General features: G+C 40.9%; 1 protein-coding gene across 2 annotated transcripts in view; it reads right to left on the bottom strand.

Annotated features, from left to right (window-relative positions):
• Positions 1-16,993, bottom strand: part of ASB6 (ankyrin repeat and SOCS box containing 6) — a 504,325-nt gene extending 487,332 nt beyond the window's left edge. The window contains exon 1 of one of the 2 annotated variants that reach the window (XM_044058564.1): positions 16,817-16,993. The gene's annotated coding sequence lies outside the window, so the exon portion shown is untranslated. Of the gene's footprint in view, positions 1-16,716; positions 16,736-16,816 lie in introns of those variants that run through there. The other variant, XM_044058565.1, reaches the window with a different exon arrangement.
• Between the last annotated feature and the right edge of the window lie 918 nt (positions 16,994-17,911).

The following is a 17,911-nucleotide window of genomic DNA, read 5'->3' on the forward strand; positions in this document are numbered from 1 at the left end:
GACCCCGATGTTCTACAAGGCCATTACAATGTTCCAGGATGCTACAGCATACAATATATGACCGTTTCCATTTTTGGGCATGTGAGTTCTGCTCAGGGTGAAGAAGGTCCAGAATATACGTAAACTAAAATATCACTGCAACAGAATTAAAATTTGTACATGTATTTGTTCAGAAAAATTTACACTAGTGCAAAATAAAGGATTTTACAGTGTCAGCACTGCACACTACATTATACTCACTTTCAAATGGGCATGGATTAGACTTCTACTTAACTGAGGGGAAGAAAAACGTACCCAATATTACATCTGGTTTTCTTGCATCTATTTTTTGAATGGTTAGTAATGAATGATCTCATGTGATATCATTCTGTATAATGTTTTGTGGCTCATACTTCCAATGCTTCTCAGCTACTTCATTATTTCAATTTTTGCACAATCTGCAATGCAGCAGTCTTGCTACGTTATTATGCCTTTCAGTATACAGGCACTCTGCCATTAATGCATCACACCCAGCAACAAAATGTGTGACTGCTTACAGTTCTGTTTTACAGAACCTTCATTTGTCTGTTTTTCTCATATGTTCAGTGGACTTTGTAAACCAATGTGTACACAGTCCAGTCTTAGGCAGCCAATATTAACTTTTCATCTTTTTGTTTAAATTCACCTCTCCTTAACCATTCCTGCATTAGACCCCAATCGACATGAGGTTGTTCCAGGAGTTTTCTGCACTTGCAACTATATTTATGCCTTTTCCACATTTCTTGTTTTCTCATTTGATCTTTCTTATAGATTCAGATTGTCAATAGGCTAATGACCCAGGGGGCCTGTCTACGCCTAACCAAGTTTTTCTAAACTAATGATGATGTCCTCTACCCCAATAGGACATTCAGAGCCAGACATATATAAGGCACCTCTGTCCATAAAGGACATAGGTGCCAGGCCCAATGTAAATTTCCTGTTCCTCATCCACTGGTTTAAGTTACACAAACTGGGTAATAGACAAACTCAGCTTCACATGGACGGGAAGCCTGTTCCATAGGAGTAGCATTCTCTGGGACACATAGCTGTTTCTCCAGCATGTTCTGTTTATGTCACAGACAAAATTCAGGTCCATAGACATTGTATTTCTGTACTCTGACTTACACATATGTAGGAAATTCATAAGACTGGGGTTTGCGGATGCCTTGTAAGCCAGGCATAGATCACCCCTCAGCAATCTAAAGGGGACTGAGTAAAGGGAAAAGGATTTAAGGCGCTCTGCATAAGGCAGGTTTGTTGCACCTTCTTTTTGCAAGGAACCTCTGAGGTTGCTCTACTTGCTTCATATGCCTGGTATATACCAAAGGGAGAACTGCACTCTGGTCTGATAAGGGCAGAGTACAGATACATGACCTCTTTGGACCTAGATGCCATGCTCTTATTTATACGTTGCACAACATAAAAGAATTTCAACACTGTGGTCACATGATGGTCGAAAGTAAAGCTACTGTCTATGTGCGTACCCAGATCACTGACCACTGCGTCAACTCTTAGGGGTGCATTATCGACTTGGTAATTAGCTGGGATGTTTGACTTCCCAAAGTCATATTCTTTCTTTCTGTTTTCTGACACATTCAGCTGATGCTTAATTTTTGTCTACTTCTGGTTTCATTTCCATTCCCACTTGTCATGAATATGCATCTGCTAAACTAAGCAGGGAGGTCACCTTAAACACGTTTGCCTCACGTTTTAAAACTTTCACTTTGTTTTGATCTAGTGAAGACAGCGGGTATGTATGCAGTACTATGACTGAAGATCTATACATGTAATCTAGTTTGAGGAGGCTCATACCTCCTTCAGAACAAGGAATATAATCTTGGTACACACTGATTTTTTATATATATCATACGATAATCACAAAGCACTTTTCTTGTTTTTCTGTCAAACTGATCCAATACCTGTTAGAGACAGTCATTCGCCCCAAAACTGTAAATTAGGACAGGAAGATCAAATTGGTTTATAGCTTGGACTTTGCTCCGAGATGTCAAGGCTGTTTTCAGTACTAATTACAGCCTTCTAAAATATTCCTTACAGAGTTTTGTTAGCATTTGTTTATGCTTTATTGTTGACTATTCAATTCCCAAATATTTACACACTCCCACTTGTACAAGTTCCTTTATATCACATTACTGTCCCATACTGATACTTTCTTGGCGCTGCAGCTTTCTTGCTCTAAATTTTGCGTTTGCACATTTATCAAGAACAAATGATACTTTTAATATCATCTGAGAAAATTTTGACCACTTGCAGTTGTGCTTTCAGCTCCTAGTCTGAGAAAATTTTGACCACTTGCAGTTGTGCTTTCAGCTCCTCGTCTGATGAACTATACAGTTTAAAATCATCCACAAAAAGAAGATGAGAAATCTTTACACTTTGTCATTTTGTGGTGGCCAAATTGTAGCCATGACCTAATCTGTTAAGTAGCTAGCTTAATGGGTTAAGGGAAAGACAAAAGTACAGCAGTGACAAAGAGTAACCCTGGAATATCCCCGGGATAATAATTTTCCTTTATCATGGCTTAGCTGCAAAGTGTTTTTGACACCGTTTCATGGTTACCATAATGCAATCAATCAATATAGGTTGTATCTTATACATCTGTAAGCACGCCTTTAACCTGGAATGTGGGATGCTGTCAAATGCTTTTTTTGTAACTTATTCATGCCATCTTAAATTGAAGCAACGGCTGCCCAGCAGGCTCATCCTGTAGGAGGGATGGAAACACAGGGCTGCTGCAGTGTCTGCAAACCAAGCACAGGTTTGCAGGCTCCAACAGCAGCAAGGTGCAGGGATGCTGACATTTTGTTAGCAAGTCACCATATGGCTACCGTCACGGCATGTGGAAAGGAGTATATAGAGGAAAGGTAGTGTTAAGCCTTAATAGTGACACCAGCACTAATGTTAGCCAAGACAGCATGTATATAAGACTGAAAAGGAATCCTTCCCCTCACAGTCTGACATGTGGGATGTCTTCCGATACCCATGGTGCAACAGGAAAGTTTCCTGCCCTGGGGACAATTGGGGTCTCTTATTAAATGTAAATGTCGGGGGGAGTGAAGTCAGACCTACAGGTCATTGGTACAAGGACTTCACACAGTGAAGGAGAGAACCATGGCAAAATAGCAACAGTAGAGTCTAGTTGGAGGATCAAAGCACCCTTCAGGGCTGCATGGATCACAACTGTCCAAAGGTTGCTCTTCCTACTCTCATCCATTCTATCCAAAAGTGAGGTGCCCATGAGATCAACTTCCAGTAGAGACAGGCCCACTCCCTACTGGTGATGTGAGTTGTTAATCAGATGGCAGCAAAGGAGGCGAAAGATGGGAAGCTTGGGACAAAAGGCTTGAAGGTAGACTGGCACAAGAGGCATAAAACACATTAAAAACAAGTCTGGAACAGTGAGGATATTACTGTAGTTACAAAACCTTTTTAGCACCTAAAATGCTATTTTTTTCTTGTGTAATGCTTAAATTTGTATCATAATTTAGAAAAAAACTTTTTAAATATTTTGAGATAAGCTGGCACTGCTGCATCACTGCACTGTGGTATCCAGTTCAGTTCTTGGAAAGGGTGCCCTCTGCAAGAGGTCGGCATATCCTAGCAGTGTCTACATGGGCTTTGTCTGGGTGCTCCCCTTTGATCCCAAAAGTTATTGTAGGGATGCACGTGTGTGTGTGTGTGTGTGTGTGTGTGTGTGTGTGTGTGTGTGTGTATTTGCATATGCATCCTGTATGGCACCCCATTCAGGATCACTTCCACTGCCTTGTGGTCTTTAAGCACTGACGGACTCCCATTTCTGCCACAACTCTGAAGCGGATTAAATTAGTTAATGAAGAAATGAGTGACAACATATGTACCTACAGCCTTCAATACAAAACACAACTGGCATCCTAAAACAATACGAGATACAAATATGTCCACATTGTACTAAAAAGCCTATAGGATTTATGCATATGCAAAAAAACAACTTTTACAGGCCACATCTAATGCATCTGCTGCAAATGGCACGTACTAGTAATTATTTCAAGAATTTAACCCCAGCTGGTAAAAGTTTTCTAAGAGAGGGTGGAGTTACACAATTAAAATGACTCACACAGTCTACAGTACATAAAACAGAAACTAAATGTTGTTACCAACAGGGATGTATATACACATACACACAAGAAGCAGAGTTAGAACTCATGGGCTGCACCTCCTCCCACCTTAGAAGTTTAGCTGGGGAGACTGACTAGGTAATACTATGCAGTCTTTCTACTCTGCTTCAGTTCAGTGAGGAACACCAAACTTATGTAAATACAGGACACCTTTACTTCCTAATGTCATATTTATGTTAATTCACATCTGCAATTCCACTCTCACAGTTTCAGTTTCCTCAGGCACTCAGAGTAGCATCTCTGAAGAACTACTGGACTTGACACAGTGGTCAGAGATAAATTCTTTTTGAGACAGAGAGTCCCCCATATGGGGCTCTTTAGCACTGCAAAACAAATCTACCAGACTTGGAAAAGAATATGGTCATTTATCCGTCTTTCAATACAACACTGATAGCATTCATACCCTAGAGGGATAAACTACTATCCATCCTTCTGAGGGGAAAAGAATTGGGCATCCATCCTTTATGAAGTATGGAATTACTTTTCTGACATCTCATTCAAAGTTCAGTTAGCTTACAGAGAGTGTTTGTATCTTGAAACTGCATCCATCGATCAGCCTTGACATCGAACCAATATCTTGAAAATTCCAACAGTGAACAAGCAAGAATCTTGAAACTGAATACACTGACTCCCGTAGTTTGATGTATTCGACATAGTAGGATGTGACGTTAGTCACCCAAGCTATGCACGGCAATGTACCATGACACTCTAGAGTCAATGATACATCACTTTTAATATTTTGCAGAGGGGCAAGCCCCCCTGCACCTCACACTCCCTGTAAATTATATATACAAACTCAGAGATCACACTACAGTGAGGAAATGGGTTAATTCCCTGTTCCTCACTGAACCGCAATCTCCAAAATTCCAAACTCAAATACTCAAACTACATTACCCATGCGATGTAGTATAGTCGATGTAGTTGGATTTGCAAAACTGCAAGTCGACAATGTCACTCTCAATCAACTGCAGTTCGCAAATCTAACTGCAAACCTTATATATATATATATATATATATATATATATATATATATATATACACACACATATATATATATATATATATATATATACACACACACACACACACATACATACACTCTATATATACAGACACAGACACACAGTTGCAGACACGCACACACAGACAGATCACACGTACGCATGAAACCTTTCTGTATGTCAGGTAAAAGGCAGCTGCCACACATCAGCGTTACAACCACATACTAACATATAATATGTAGCACTGGCTAATACCTCATATACGTTTAAAAATTGCTTCTTCTGTAGTCTTTATATATCATCATGTTAGATTTATGTTCAAGTGAGATCTTAAAGTTCTAATTCAGGAACAACTCTTTACACTGAATTAGAGAATGCATGACTCCAGTTTAAGGAACTGAAAAGGAAACGGTCTGTTTTATAGTGCAAGGCATTGTGATCGGGGTTCACAACCTTTACAATTGAACCACACAGAGATACATGTTAGCAAATGAAATAAATCTGTCCTTTGTGAGCACCATTACAACAGTGCCATTTTGTATATTTCCTCAAGTCCTCCTTCATACTCGACAGGTTAAATTTATTTATTTATTTTACATTTGTTGACCGTAAAAGTCCGACTGGATGCATGTCCATTTTCAGCGGAGGCCCGGGGAGAAAAGCTCCACAGTTAAATTTTAAGCAAAATATAAGGTGTATACAGAAGCATTCAAATTTACATAGTACCAAACTAAACACCAACTAATAACATAGCATTGAAGCTTAAGATTTAACATATTTATATAGACTGAACACATATTTTACAGTTTTAGGTTGAGGCATTACATAATGGTGAACACTGTTAGTAGGAGTTGCATTTTTTCCTTTATACAGTTGACTTGTGAGCAAGTTGGCCACAGTAGGAAGTATAGCAACAAAGAGGAAAGATTAGACATAGTAGGGAGTACACTAGCAGGAGAAGAGACGGAGATGGGAAATTGGAAGGAAGGAGTAAGTAGCTTAAGTACAGATAAGAGTAGAGGTGTAAAGAGAAAGGCGTAGTGGATAGACAACAGAGTGTCCTAGCAATGACATATGGGTATTGACTAAGGGGTCAGAATTAGAGGTGGAACTGGAAGGAAGCTAGAGAAGTTGCATTCTTTTGATAATGAAGCTGAAGTCAGAGGGCAACAGTAAGGGGAGAGGGTGGGGAACATGTGGATATATCTACCAACCTGAATTAAAGTGAACAAACTTGAAGGCTATTTGTTACTAGTACGCATGCCATAATGCAATACACATCTGATATGGGTTAGACGTGCTCAGCTATTCAGCTTTAACAGGGGGCAACCATGACAATCCATCAGCATTACTACATAGAGTTCACTACTTCAAACCTAGCATCATTTAGATGAATACGTTAAAAAATGGCCATTTCTCAGAGTATGTGGCAGTGTTCTTTCAATAATGGAGAAAAAAAAGTCTCTAAAGACTGATGGTGATCAACTACACAATTTTTTTTTCCATTTGGGCAACAAGACTAAAAGCTTCACTGTCAAAACAGGCATAAATGCATTCAGCCAATACCAATAAATATGAAGCAAATGCAATGCGTCTCTCTGTAATCATACATCAAAACATTGCAAAATATAAAAATCCAGAGAAGTTCAAAGTGTCCAAAACTTTGACATTAAGTTGTCTGGCTGCCAGGGCCAGTTTTTAGCAGTTACTCCTTTTTCAGGTACACTCATTCAGCAACACTTTTACTGAATGCTGCAGTTTTTAAAGACTCAATAGAATACCAGACCTGCACACAACCTTAACTGCGATACATTCTGAGGTCTGGATATCTTCAGCAACCCCTCCACCTTGCCCTGGGAGTTGTAATATCCAGTGTTAATCACAAGACCACAGTAAGAGATGTTTTCCTTAAAGAACGCATGCTTGGTCGCTCACAGCTTAAAGTTCTTAACTGCCCTGGATGAATCAGAGACTGTTTAAGAGGTCTCTGTCTCCATTTCTTGCAAGTGTGTTAACAAGGTAACATCATGTATCAAGATTCTCATTACTTCCAAATTCTTGGAGGTTTTTTTTTAACTTTCATCTGTAGATTTGCCTGGTACGTCAATGTTTGTAAACATTTCCCTCATTAGAAATGCAAAACATTGCAGCAATGGCTATTTGCACAGGAAGTAAAATTGAGATAATGGCAACTTTAAAATCTCTGCAAGCAAACACATTGATTAGTTAGTCTTTTGCAGCACAGGAACTACCAGCATGGCCTACTCACTCCACTACAGCACAGACAATATACTAGTGTTCTCTACCGTAGGCTACGGCATATATTGCACCATATTAACTTTAGGAATCTTTAGGAAACCTTGGAACAACAGTTGTTCTTCCTCAGTCTAAGTCTTCATGCCTTTTCATGGCAACAACTTATTCAGTGTAAGTTGGGCCCTTCCACAGACCCAGGCAATTACAGGCCTAAAGGTCTGACCAGAGTCGCATGCAAAGCCATTACCATAGAACTATCAAACAGGGCATAGGGAACTTGCAAAGACTGGACTTGTCTCCGTTTGGATGCATCAAGGGTAGGTCATGCTTACTCAACCTGGTAGACTTTTCTGAAAAGGTCACCAAAGCAACGGCAACGGATGAAGGCGAAACAGTACACACCACATACCTTAACCTGGCCAAAGCTTTTGACAATTCCTCACTCAGGCATACTAAAAAAGCTAAATAAATCCCCAGGTCACCCACTGGATTGCCAACTGGCTTACGGATAGGACACAGAAAATCAAAACAGGGGAAGTTACCTCCACAAATAGGCCCGTTACCAGTGGAGCTCCCCAGGGTTCCATGCTGGGACTTACCCTCTCTGATATCTACTTCTCCAATGTAAAAGCCAATATCAAGGTGCTCTGGCTGACTAAGTCTGCAGATGACTGCACGCTAAGAGCAATCACTGAATCCTTGAATGATAGCCATCCTGCGTGAGGCTTACTGGAACTAAATGCTAAAAAGTGCATTTGTGTATTCTTTGGGAAATCATCTACTCTAGGGAACTACCACAGTGACAATACTCACCTACGAGTTGATTCAGTTGTTTGGGATTTGGAAACTTATTTGGACAGTTGCCTAACTTTTGACCAACATATACCAATTATTTTTAAGAAAGTCCCTCTATATTGCACAGCTTACAAACAAACAAACAAACAAACTGTGTCTATATCTAGAGGTGTCATTGTCCCCCTATACACAGCCCTCATTAGGCCAATCATTGGATACAATGCCCCTTGGCATGTATCTGTCTAGACACATGCAACAACCAGAACACCCACAGAGATACCTTACTAAAAGGATACAAGGCCTAAACAACATGTCTTGCATGGACCAACTCAAAGCTCGGTCACTACTCAGTATTCTACAGTCTGCTAAAAGATAACCAGTGACTGGCATCCTCCAACCAAACACTAATAGATTTACTGCACATCAGAAATATTCATTCTAGGGATCAAAACCTCTTCTGCAACATCAACAGAACAGTTTGGAGGATCAGGTGTATCTCACAGATGATACCATTGCTTTGGAACAGACTCTCCATCGACATAAAACAAAGCTTACACCTGTCCATATTCAAGCATAACTTGGATCTATAGATGAGAAACAGAAGATTTACCCCAGGACTGCCCCCTGTACTATTAACTGACAGAGAATGCTACTAAATGCTTTATCCCATGCATGGGTACTCTCAAATTATCTATAATATGATGCCAGTTATTCTCATTAGGGGCAACATATAATTATCAACCACAGGCTAGGTAAAGCCAATCTCTAACCAAATGAAATAGGTTACTTTGCACACAAAAAGGGAAACAGGCTAGGCTTACAATGGCTTGCAAAGGCAACTAACCTAGCACTTACCTATGAAGCTGTAAGCATTTGCTAACAGCTGCAAATGTTCAGCAGTGGCACTAATGACATCATTTTGTGACGGTGCATCTAGAGTCTTAACAAAATACCACTGAAGTTCAGTTTTTACTATCTGTTCTCCACTGTATAATGTTGGTCCTTCTCTATATCCATACACAAGCTAAACGTTATGTGTATTGCCATTACAAGGGACAGATACATTGATGTCAATGTCCCCTGTGGTAAAATTAGTCTAAAGTTTTGTAACAGCTATGAAGGAAACATATTTTCAAAGTTAACGAGTAGAAATGAGCAACAAATTTGCACCTGAATCTAGTTCTATTTTCACCCCTGCTATGGCTACAATGACTTAATTTTGCAATCAATGTGCATCACAGCATATATTTCCAGACACATTAAATGATCTTTTCCCCATTTTAGGTTGCTTTCCATCTTTTCTGAGTCAGTCTCACAGTCGTTATTAGCCACCATATGCTAATCAGTTGCCTTACATAGGATCATAGGAGATTACTAGGCTATCGACCCAGAGGTCATTTTAAGCCTAGCCGTTTCAACCCAATGTTATACCACAGAGGTACTAGTCAATACCCAAGATTGCATTTAGTGATGACTGCCCATGACCAAGAGGGTTGAGGGCGTTATCCCCAGTAAGACTCTATGGTGCCCCATCCACTCATCTAAGTTCCCCTTGAACAGTGTCATAGAGGTGCTCTGTTTCACATGAATTGGTAGCCTATTCCAAAGACGTGGCAGTCACTGGGAGATAAATCTGTCCCTCCAGCATGTCCCATTTAATTCACAGACCATATTTAAGTTCTTGTTACGGGTGGCCCTAGACCCATTTGATTTACAGATATGCCGCAAGTCCATTAGGTTTGGGTCTTGGGTTGCTCTGTAGGCCAGGCACAAGTCTCCCCTAAGAAGTCTATACGATACAGAGTACAGTGACAGGGACTTTAGTCGATCCATGTAAGGAACATGCTGGAGGCCCTTGATCTTTTTTGTTAGAAACCTCTTGAGGTCTCTCTAATTGCCCTAGGTGATTAGTATGGTACATACTGAATGGGGTGTTATACTCAATTAAGGGCCGGATAAGTGCCGAGGTGATGCCTTTACTAAACTAGTGAGCTACGTGGAAAGCTTTCCTTACAATGGCAGACACGTGGTGGTCAAAGTTAAGGTTGTCGTCCCTTACCACTTCATGGGTATTGTTACAGATTTGATAGTGAAGGGACATTGTGCTGAAGGGAATGATAATGCATTTCTTTGCATTCAGTTTGAGACTGTGACTAATACACCAGTCATTGGTCTGTGAGAGACCATCCTGGAGTACACTGACATCATTTGGGGATTCAATGACTGCACCTAGTGTGCAGTCGTCTGGAAACCTGGTCAGCCACAACCCTTTAATTCTGACCTAAACATCAGAGAAGTATACACCAAACAGTAGGGAGCCTAGCACTGACCCCTGTGGCACCCTGCGGTAACAGTTCTTCTGGTTGATGTGGAGTCACCTACTTCGATAGTGTGCGTCTGGTTTGTGAGCCAGTTGGCAACCCATCTTATGATGAAGGGGTTTGCATTCAGTTTTACCTGTAATGCCCAAATGTGGGATTGTCTCGAAAGCATTTGCCAAGTTGAGGTACGCTGTGTTCACAGACTTGCCCTCATCAGTGACCTTGGTCACAATTTCAAAAAATCTACCAGATTTAACAGGCAAATCTGCCCTTCACAAAGCTGAACTGGGTAGGATCCAGGGTTTGGAGGTCACCTATGTCTTTATCTAGGAAGTCCATAACGATACATTCCATGGCCTTGCAGATAACGCTGGTCAGGCTTATGGGTCTGTAATCCCCCAGGTCTGTTGCTAGGCCAGATGTTCTTTTTTTCTTCAAGGAAGGGACTCAGTGCAGAAGTTTATGAGTCTGGCTGGAGATTCTGATTGCAAAGAAAAAACAGCCAGACTAAGCAAGCCTAGATGAGGAGGTTGGGAGAAGGCTTAGGGAGCCTTCTGGGAAACATCCCTCAGCTCAGATTGTGGCCACAGACATCTTCATTCACATCTGTGGTAGAAATACTGCCCTCCCCTTGTGCAATTAATAGTCGAAGCTCTGACTCAGGCAACTGGGAAAGTACAGTTATATTACACTTACCATAACCATTATAGTCCTGACTTGGGGGACTTCCCGCCATGGAAGCCCCTGGCCAGCCCAACCACCAGGAAACCCCCTTCCCTCCTCCAGGAGCCGGGGGATGCCCCACTCAACATCACCACGCCTGGGCACAAAGGGACACACACATACATCATATATATATATAGATATATAGATATATATATAGATATATATATATATATATATATATATATATATATATATATATATATATATATATATATATACATATATATATATATATATATATTCGACACATCTGAAGTTAGATGCATGTCTGATCTTTACTTGGGTTAATCCCTGAACTAATTCTTGACTGTAATGGCAATGGTAAATGGGTTAAAAGTAGCAGGTCCATCAGTCTTTACTTACTTTGCATTCTCACACTCCTTTAACATGGCATTTCTAATGGTATTTCCCACAGTCCTCCTCTATTAGCCAAATTACACATACATGCATAAACAGCGGTTAGCGTTGTCGCCTCACAGCAAGTGTTTCTATAAACACACACATACAGGTTTAATTGGATGGGTGTGTACATGCACATATGTATGTATATCTGTTTATGGGTTAAGCCTGGAATAACTTGATTAATGCTCTGGTGTAAGCAAAGCGGATGGGATATTAAAGAACTTTCTAATACTACTCTGGGTATGTGGACATGTGGGAGTGAAATATTCTAGTCTCCCTGGTCACGATTACAGAGTAAATTTACTTTCCAGAATATGGCAATGATGGGTATCTGATGAGGGCATCTCTTCCACTGACAAGTGATGCCAACCATCACTGTATAGGGATCGGGTATGTATAGTGGTGTATTCAGTCAAATATTCCGCAGTGACATTCCTGTAATGGCAATGGGGAAGTTTTATCACTAATTTTGTGCCAAGAACACCACCAACAAAACTGGAACTTTGGGGATTTGTCTCTACAGTTATGACAGGCAGCTCCTTCACAGTGTACCCCCAATTCACATGTATGTGAATCAAGACATATGCTCTGAATGTCCATTTGCAATCACTGCATACCTGGACTCCTCCAGGAAAACAGCAGTGTAAGCTCAAACTCCACTGAGCACAGATCCACTTGTGAGTCATACAGGGCTCTGATATGTGGTTTGGATCATGCACTAACCTTGTAAAACTGAGGTCATCATTTTTATGCCACAAGTCAGTACATAAATCATTTCTATAGCTAATGACTAACTGTTGTCATTCAAAAATCATTTGACACTGCTCTTAGAGATAAAGTGTGACTGCAAAATACTCACTGCATACATGGTTTCTTAACAGAATTACTGTTACCTTTCATGAGAAAAATCTCTGCGAATGGCCCTATTTTGCCTCCTCAATCACACAAAACCCCCCTTCTGAAGCTACTTGATTCCATATGCTTTCTCTCACCAATGTTGAAGACTGTAATTGGAAAAGTGCCTCAGTACACACTGGCTGATTTCATCAGCCATTTAATTTCTACCAAGGGATCATTACACTTTTTTGATTAGGCCTACTTGCTTTTCAAATGCTGCACATGCCAACCCACAGAAAAGTATGCAGAAATAGTCAGCACAGTGAGTGTATGGACAGCTTACAGCAATTATCCAAAAAGCTACCAATACAATTCACAGGTCCAAATAATTAACAATGTAGTTAGTAGTTCAGACCTTTAAAATTTCTTTAATACTGTGGTAGCTCACAGTTTTAAATCATACGATTTTAATTTAAAGTGCACGTACAGCCTCAAATTCATATAACAAAAACTGATATCCACCACTGCTATAAAATGCAGAGGTCTGAAAAGTCAAGTGACAAGCACGTCTAAAACACAAGTCAAGTTTAAAACAGTTTCTATGAACCACACACAGTACAGACATTTGCAGTAATTGTTGTGTGTTTTATACTTTTAAGGATAACAGGTCTCTCCAAACACTATTACATTGGGTGACTCTCCAAACACTATTATATTGGGTGACTTCAACTACCCAAACATCGATTGGGAAAACTACTCAAGCCCAAACACCCTCGCCCAACGGTTCCTAGAATTTATAAACTCAAATGCTATGGAACAACTGGTCACCACTCCCACAAGCGGGGAAAACATATTGGATCTGGTCATCACCAACATGGGGTCTCTATGTTCCACACCAGAGGTATACCCCTCATTGGTAAGATCAGACCATAAACAAATCTCACTGGACATCCATATTCTGTCTCCACCCCTAGCCAAGGAAACCACGGTGAAGAACTTCTCAAAAGCAAACTTCACACTTCTCAAAACTGAGGTGGAATCCTTCAAAGCCCCCGGGCCAGTGGAAAATACGGCCAAAAATGCAGAATCCTTTACAAAACCATTCTATGGACACCTACAGGAATGCATGGAGCATGCTATCCCAGATAAAACCAAGACTCACTCCTCCAAAAGCAGGAGACCTGTCTGGTGGACCCCGGCCATAACTAAGCTATACAACAGAAGGAGAAAGCTACTACAAGACAGAGCAAAATCCCAAAAAGAGAAGGCGTCACTGATCAGTACTAGCAAGAAACTATGATCCCTCATAAAATCATCTAAGGCCAGCTTCGAAAGAAAAATTGCACAAGACACTAAAGACAATCACAAGGCCTTCTTTAGTTATGTCAGAAACCTGGGAGGCAACTCCCAGATATGCTCTGAGTTAGTGCAACATGAAAAAATATATATTGAACCCACAGACATTGCCAACATCCTGGCAGAAAGGTTCAGTGCAAACTTCTCCCCCCCTTCCCCCCCAAAAGAGCAAATGTCTATCCCAACAGAGTGTAGACATCCTTAGATCACAGATGCACAGGTGAGAGCCGCCTTCTCCAAAGCAAAAAACACAGCATCAATGGGACCAGACGGTGTCCCGGGCTGCGTCTTACATGAGCTCCAAGAACAACTAAACCCTCATATAAAGTCACTGTTCAATCTCAGCCTTACTACAGTATATGTACCCAAGGAATGGCGTACAGCAACAGTAGTCCCACTCCACAAAGGTGGTGCCACAACAGACCCTGGAAACTATCGCCCTATAAGCCTGACTAGCCTGGTCTGCAAAGCTATGGAGCGTATCATCATGGAAATCATAAACAAAGACATTGGGAACCTCCAGACACTGGATCCTACCCAATTAGCCCCGTTAAGGGCAGATCTTGCCTCTTGAACCTGGTCGACTTCTTTGAAACAGTTACCAAAGCCATAGATGAAGGGAAGGTAGTCCACACAGCCTACCTGGACCTCGCAAAAGCCTTCGACAAATACCCCACTTGGGCATCATAAATAAGCTCACCAGCTTAAATATCAACCCCTATGTCACAAGATGGGTTGCAAACTGGCTCAGGGATAGAACCCACATGGTCAGAATAGCAGGTGCCATGTCAGACTCTAAACCAGTTACAAGTGGTGTCCCACAAGGCTCAGTCCTGGGACCTCTCTTGTTCGGTATATATTTCTCCGAGGTACAGGCTAAGACGGGTGGACTATGGCTGACCAAGTTCGCAGATGACTGCAAACTGGGTGCTGTAATCGACTCTCCGGCTGACACAAGCATCCTCCAAAAGGGTCTCACAGAGACGGATAACTGGTGCCAGAGCCATGGCCTAAAGCTAAATGCCAAAAAGTGCATAGTCATCCCCATTGGGAAAAACAAAGTGCCCGCAAATTACCACATAGGTGGTAATCCATTAAGTTCGGAAGAAGTAATTAGGGACTTGGGACCCAAGTAGATAGCAATCTCTCCTTTGACAATCACGTTGCCAAAGTGGTTAGAAAGACCTTCTATATAGCGCACCTTATCACGAAAGGGTTCAAGATCAAGAGAGGTCATTGTGCCCCTCTACTCATCACTTATCAGGCCCATAATTGAGTACAATGCCCCATTTGGGATGTACCTTACCAGACACCTTCAGCAACTGGAAAGACCCCAAAAGTACCTCACCAAGAGGATCAAGGGGCTCAAACAGATGCCCTATGCAGTTTGGCTAAAGAAATTCCAGCTCTACTCAATTGCGTACCGCCTACTCAGAGGCGATCTGTGTCTGATGTATAAAGCCATGTCCAACCCAGAATTAATGGACATGCTTCACCTCAAGAAATCCAAATTCCTTAGAGCTACACGCTACAGGGACTTGAACCTGAGCACAGAAATAAATAGGACATGCTAGAGGGACAGATTCATACCCCAGAGGCTCCCCTCACTCTGGAACAAAATCCCAATCTATGTTAGGCAGAGCCCCTCACTGACCCTCTTCAAGAGAAATCTTGACGAGTGCATGGGAGATCGTAAGTTTACCCCTGGGATCTCTTCTGTGTCCCTGCTTGACAGAGGTACAGTAAACTAACCTTAAAAGGGCTACCTTCTGTGACCTACTGTACAAAGGCACAGTCAACTAATCTAAAACGGTGGCAAAAGCCAAACACACTCTGGCTAGGCTTATAAATGCCCTAGGGCAGATAGCATAGTATCAACCTATGAACAGAAAAGTAACTTAAATCTGCACACATTTGATGCAAACAGAACTGGACGATTACAACAGAAAAAGGATGTTACATGACACAGAAGTCTGACAGTTGAGCCCCAAGGTTAAAGGCTACCAGCTGTTCATAAACACAATCCAGAAGTACTTAGTTTGATTACGTACATTTCCACTAGCAAACTGCGAGACTCACAGCAAGTCGCTTAACTACACAGCACTGTAAGATCAGCCCTGAAAGGAGCACTTTTGTCCATCGGGCTTATGGCTTACCCATTAAGCAAACCAATGAAATGAGTCACCAAAGAGGCAACTGGTGACCAGCGAGACAAAGCTGGAAAATCACACATTATAGTGAAGGACTACCCACAAACAAGACAACATAATTTACACATGACACGGATAATTTTGCCAAATAGAAAGTAGTGAATAAATAACGCGCTGCTCAATCGTGGAACAAACAGTGGAGAAAATGTAAAAATGTATAAAATAAATATTAAAAAATATGAAGAGGCAAGGTTAACTATAATCTGGAACTTAAAAGCATCTACGAGAGTACTAAGACAACACGCAATCAATGCTTTTTATTCTTACAAATTAACGTTACTTTGATTCCAAAACAAAATATGCATCTGGAAAACCTCTGTAACATATCATAGGGGGCAAGGGGACCGACACCGTAATGTTGCTATATTCTAGACTATTTCTGCTTTCTGTGCCAAGTGAAAATGCACGTCCCTGAAAGTATCCGACTTCAGAAATGCCCTTTGCTTTCCCATAAAGCATCAGTAATCCAATTTCTGAACAGTATACATCAGTCAATGGGATCATCACTCTCCAAGTCTGCCAAGATTTACAAGAGTGAAGCAGCATCCCTGCCATCACATACAAAGGATGGCTAAAACTCATCAGTAATGCTACAGAATCAACACGAAATAAACTAACATACGTATCCGAAAATCTTTCAAACATAACTTAAGTAACACCAACTGCACAAATACGAGCTCATTCAAACGACTGCTGCATCTTACTTCTTTAACGAGTCCTACCTGCAACACAGAACATAGCCATACAGTCTGGAACCGGAAGTATGGGCCAGTACATAGGCAGTGCCTTAAAAGATAACTTGAAAGAACAGATGAGAAAGGAATCCATAGCCTACATCGATTCAGTCACATACTTGAAACTGTGGACTCTGGGACGCATGGGTTCTAACACGTAAAAACTCGCCGCCATCTTGTGGATGGCAAAAAAAAAAGGCGTTACTGAGTTGAAGTTGAAACTGTGCATTTCACAGATTGCAGATATGCATATACTTTTGGCGCCGTGTCTACTGCCTTGCTGCCGACAGTGTATAACGATTTTAGTGGGAATGGGATAGGTAAGGGTTCTCGAATATCCAGTTTAAGTAATGGGCTACCCAGACGTTTTGTATTAATATAGAATTACCACTTGTCCGTCTTTGGGCAGTTGAGTCCTGTAAAAAAATAGCAAATGTTCTAAAATTTTTGGACAAAAAAACTACTTCATAAGTTTTCTTTAAGACTTGCATAAAACGAAGTTTCGGTTTCTGAAGCACTTAAATGTTACATGAAATAGCATAAGCAACTCTTATACAATAAGAATAAGCTTTTACTTTGGCGAAAAGTGAAGCTCTGTCCTTTGCACTGGCCATAGGTATGTTTTGTCTTGCAAAATCTGCCACTTCTAAAAAAATGTCCCACTTTGGATATTTGAAAAGGTATTAATAGGTATATGTGGCTAGCCAACCAGTTTTGTGAAACTTTGTTGTAGATGATTGTCACTGTTGAAGTAACACCTGAGGCTCAACCCCATATGCAAAAATGGAAAAACTGGTTGTGGCTGGATGTATTGGTATATGTGTTTGCGTGTCTGTACACATGACCCATGTATATGTGTAATATGTATAGATAGCACACACATACATGATAATGTGTGTGTGTGTGTATGTATATATATATATATATATATATATATATATATATATATATATATATACACATATATAAACAGAGAGAGAGAGAGAGAAAAACAGGTAGATACCTGCATTTATACCCCATCACTTAACTACAGTAATAACATGTTCTGCCCTACCTAGTTCATTCCCTCTCCTCCATTTCTTT

This window comes from Protopterus annectens, chromosome 16.part0 (genome assembly GCF_019279795.1).
Source record: "Protopterus annectens isolate FY-2018-M chromosome 16.part0, PAN1.0, whole genome shotgun sequence".
NCBI classification, from domain to species: Eukaryota; Metazoa; Chordata; order Ceratodontiformes; family Protopteridae; genus Protopterus; species Protopterus annectens.